This window comes from Gavialis gangeticus, unplaced genomic scaffold (assembly GCF_001723915.1).
Source record: "Gavialis gangeticus isolate Ggan-Ray unplaced genomic scaffold, GavGan_comp1, whole genome shotgun sequence".
NCBI lineage: Eukaryota > Metazoa > Chordata > Crocodylia > Gavialidae > Gavialis > Gavialis gangeticus.
In genome coordinates this window covers 17,688,363-17,693,332 of record NW_017728996.1, presented here as the reverse complement: position 1 = coordinate 17,693,332, position 4,970 = coordinate 17,688,363, and the positions used below count along the sequence as shown (strand labels likewise).

At 40.1% G+C, this 4,970-nt stretch overlaps 1 protein-coding gene across 1 annotated transcript in view; it reads right to left on the bottom strand.

The window, feature by feature from the left end:
• Positions 1-4,970, bottom strand: part of ABHD2 (abhydrolase domain containing 2) — an 80,665-nt gene that overhangs the window by 63,003 nt on the left and 12,692 nt on the right. Inside the window, exon 2 of the mRNA XM_019504069.1 lies at positions 31-120. The gene's annotated coding sequence lies outside the window, so the exon portion shown is untranslated. The remainder of the gene's footprint in view (positions 1-30; positions 121-4,970) is intronic.

Below are 4,970 nucleotides of genomic sequence, written 5' to 3'. Positions count from 1 at the left end.
GGGAGGGAACAAAAAAAACAAAAAACTTACCAGTGTCGCTTGTTCTTCAAGGCTAGGAATATATTAAGTCCTTAAAGATCTGAGTTTCAGTGATTGGGTCAATGTTCCAGTTGAATCGCCCTAAAATAAAGCCAAAGATTAGATTACTGGAAGTGACTGTAAAGAGGAGATAGAGGCAATAAAAAAAAGCACAGGTCCCACTGCAGACAAGAACATCTGCAAGGCATAAAGATAATTGTGAATTAGCTTGTGTATGAAAGTCATGGTGACCTGTTATACCCTTTCATATATCCGATTCATGGAAGCCTTTTGCCAATGTGCAAAATAGTTTCATTAATCAATCTACCCTGACTAGCAACTCTTCAACAGTACAAGCCAAGAGACAGCTCCTTTCACTTTAGCATCATGCACATTAACACAGAAGCAAGCACTTTTCTAGTCTGAGCCAGCCTTGCTCTTGATAATACAGACATATGGTCACCATCTTGCACAGAAGTCATGTTGTGCATGGGTTGTACACATCCCCTGCATTTCCTGCCATTGCAAAGGGATAGTATTAATACAGCTTGGCTCTTCTCAGTGTTCCATACATCGTGTGGCACCAACATTATGGAAGCACTAAACTGCAAGACTGAAAAAAAATAGTTTTCATTGCTTCATCAGAGGCTTAACCAAGAAACTGTTTACTTTAACAGATGGAAACTTGTTTATGAAGTTCTTCGGCTACCACTTTGGGAATCATAAGTTCCAGCCTATCCCTCATCAACAACATGGTGACAGCAGAGGCTCAAATATGCCTATTTATTAGCTTTAGCACATACACACACCCCAGTGCTCAAGGCAAAAAACTTTCGGATATTTCATTAAGGCAAGTGAAACAGATGTAGCTTGAGGCCTGTAACACCAGTGGATGCAAACAGTCACTGGTGTTTCACTATTAGCACTTCAGAGCCTTACACAGAAATGCATTTGGAATCCAAGCTTCTAAACAGCTTCACTCTCCTTCCCATTTCCAAGCCCCCTGCTTAGTCTCTCTAAAAAGAAGATTAAGGAAAAGGAGGAGGAGGAGGAGGAAGACCAAATTAGTCAGTGATGTGGTCTGGCTACCCTTTCTGCTTATTTCTGGACTGCACTGATCCCTCAGAGCTCAAACTCTCACAGAAGAGAGTTAGCAGTCCACATTTCCTGTGCAGGGTGCACTTGTGTTTCTAAGTTACTATATTTATACCCAGTGTTTTTTAGCTTCCCATCACTCTGTGGTTGATTATCAGCTGCAGCTTTGGCTGGTTTGCTGTTTACTGCATTCATTGTATTAGTACAGAAGTTTTAAATATAAACCAGGCATAATCAGTTGTTAGCATTTTATTAGTCACCACCCATGATTCATTGTTTTATCCTTACATCTGACTAAGAGGACTGTCACACTGCGATACGGTTCATATTTAGAACAACCCAAAAGGAAATTCATATGGTTTACTACATTACAAAATATATTCACTTCTGCCCAACTTGTTCACCAGCTCTGTTCTACCCCGATGGACTGGATTACAACCTAGTCCATTTATAAATCCACATGACCTATGTGCATTAGCTTTGAGTTAATTCAAGATGCCATTTGGCATACCTGCTTTCAGTTCACAGTTAAATAGCTATTTGCAAGTGGACTGGATTACTCTTTCAACATTATTTCTTGAAACATTAGTACCAACTGTTATTCCTCTGCTTCTTAGCTTTTTCCTAATTGAGTACAGTTCAACAACAGTCAGCTCCTTAGACAGCTGCTTTACAAGCTAGGGACACCTCAGACTTGCACAGAAGTTTCATTCATTTACCCACGTGTTCACTTGAATGTTGTTAAGCAGCACCTTCCACATGTAGTAATGGGACTTGGTTGCTAGAAATTAGTCTGAAGATTATCTGCTTGTTAAATTACTAGTAACACCCATGTCTAAGAGCCTAAGCTCTCAGAAGACACATTCAGAGCTACATGTTTGAACATGTATTTTGAAAAAAGTGGATAATTGACTCCAGTTCTCATCAGACTCTTCCTCAGTTTTGTGCGAATCAGATCAAATGGACTGAGACAAGATTTCACTTCCCAATTTCTGAATTTTTTTTGGAAAACACACAACAGGTGCCAGATAGAATCAAAAGTATCTTAAATACCCAGGGGAAGCCTTATGCTGGAGTCCTTCCCTGCTCTTAACCTCCGCAGAACATCTGTCTGAGAGTTCAGGTGAAGGAGGACTAGAGTTTGCACAAGGCACCGAAGCCATTAATGACTGTCATTCTACTTCCCTACTAAGCAGATTCCACCGCATTCCCCCTCAACTAATTTATCAACCACTTTATAGAGGTAATTACTGCCTGCCCACTTCTCCATACCTCCTTTTTGTTATGTTTCAAAATCTTTGCTGAACTTTTGAAAATGGCTGAGCTGCCGATTTCATATCCTTCATTTAGTAGGCTTATTTCTTTTCTAGCACGCGTTTTGCTCGGGAGAAAAAAAAAAATGTATTAGTTGAGTCTTATTCACCTCACTCCTCACAACACAAGATAATTATATTCAATATATCAAGGGTTTCACACTACAGCCTGGTAGGAAGAGGGAGGGGTCATAAGAGAAATGCCTTGTTTGCCACCTTGCCAACAGTCCAGCAGAGTAGAAATGTATATACAAAATATGCTTGGAGAAAGAAGGATTTTGTTCCTGAAATGTGGGGGAACTTATGTGACAGATGAGAATTAAGACTGGCAGTGCAGCTCTATTGTATTATGTTTGGCAGGTGAAGATTCCTGGATTAAAAGGAAGCATGTTTTAAGTAAGATATTTTTGTTTTACACAAGTTAAGCAAGGAGAGCTGGGAGACAATTGCACAAGCGCTTGGGAAAGCTGAACAAAATGGGAGGCATACCAGTCATGCCCTCCTGCAGATGCACTGGACTATGCTTTCTAATAGACACAGACATACCAAACAGCTCCTGACAAGTCCAGCACAAGCAGCTGACACTGTAGTCCATGGGCTGCCAAGCATTCTGCAAAGCAATACTTATAGCAAAACAACTTTTGGAAATAATAGTCCACCTTCTGGATACTTTTGTGAATCTAGAGAACATACAGGCTGGAGAGGCACTCCTGATCTCTTCTGGAAAATCCTGATAGCAAATGAAGGATGACTCATGGCAAGACTTTCCCAAAATTCAGCATCCATTTAAGTATTCAAGGGCTACATTTTTAGAAGTCCTCAGTATTTTACAACTCTGACTGAAACACCTACAGCCAGATTTTCAGAAGGGCCAAGTGACTTGGAAATCCTGACCAACTGCTGAGATGCTCACAAATGCTGAGTCTGAAGGTCTGAAGAGGGTCACAAGTATTCAGCCCTTCTGGAGTGAGAGGGCTTGGTTTACTAAACCAGTCTAGAAAGTATCTTCACTCACCATTTGAGAGAAGCATCTCTAAAAAGGCTCCCTTCTTTCACCAGGAGAAAGATAAGCTCGTCTTGCCTATGTATTTTACTAAACCCTTCTTGCTTTGACCCATTAAGTTAATACGTTTACAAAAAAGGGAGAGAGATAACTGAAGCATTTGTGCTAATCAAAAATTAATCTGCCACCTTCTCTAAGTGTGTCGGTGTTAATGCTAGAGAATAGACATTTAGCCCTTTCTAAACACAGAACTACATGAGGTTTAAACTTAACAAGCTGGAAAACACAGCTGCCCAACATGGCTGATGTCTTGTGCTTGGCATGAGTCCTGTGCCTCCAAGGAGGAAACAGTTTGTAGGTATCTGATGAGAAGTGGGAGTTTCCTCATCAGCAAGGAGGTGAAGAGGTACAAATGTGTTCAACTGTAGTTATTCCGTTGCAGCTGACAAAAAACTTGAATAAGAAGGAAATGTATCTAATGTAATGAGGAACACCTTAGGAACTGCAGAAAGCAACATGAGTCACTATCACAAACCCCCTTTCCAAATCATTGTATGAATTTAAGAAATGTCCTTGCATAGCTTACTTAGGTCAAGCATACTAGATAAAGCCATCAGTGCAAGTCTTAAAATCCTGTTTCATAATAAAACAGTTACAGGTTGTAAGGACCTAAGAGAAGTCCTGCCTGTTTTCTTATACATAAGGCTGCTCCGTTCCCAATGAGGTGCTTTCTTCAGTCTTCTTTAGTAATCACTTGACTTTCCTGAAGAATACCAGGCCTACTCATTTCAGTGAAGCACCTGAAAGTCCTTTGGACTGTGTCATAATCTGGTCAATATTTAAGCAAGTTCCTTCCTCCTGGTTTCACCCAAACTCAAGAGTTTCATTTTTGGAAGGCAGCTCAAAATAGGACCAGGACAAAGTCTTTCCCATAGCCATCTCACACAACAAAAGTGGTGGCGGCTATCCCTTAAATCAAAATTGTACCTTCACTGCACAAGCAATGGAGTTCAGCTGATGCTGTCAGCCCAGCTGTTGTTATTTTAAAAATTTAAGCAGCTGGAGAATTCCTCACCCACTGTAAGAACTGAAAACCCCACTTTGCTCCACACAAAAGCCTTAGGACTGCTTTTGGATACCAATGACTTCAGAACCTTTTCAGCTAGAGCGATTCGGGAAAGACTAAGCAGTAGATTTTACTTCTCAATCTACATCCTTCCATGAGAAGATCAGGTCTGAAGCTAGTCTGTCACATTAACAGGCATGAAAACTTATAACAGGATTTCAATTGTTGGAAAATTTAATCTAGACAAATTAAGACTGACAATAAGTAAACTAAACCAGCCCTTTACCCTAAAGTAGTGAGAGCAACCTCTACAGCAGCATACCAGAGAATTTTAAACCTTGGAAAATCTACTTCAAACTAACAGTATTGCCAACTCTCATGATTTTTGGCATTAGTCTTAAAGTCTACATTTTGGGAATGTGAAAAACTTAGCTCTTTCGATATAGACATAATAAAAGCTCTATCTATAGCTATA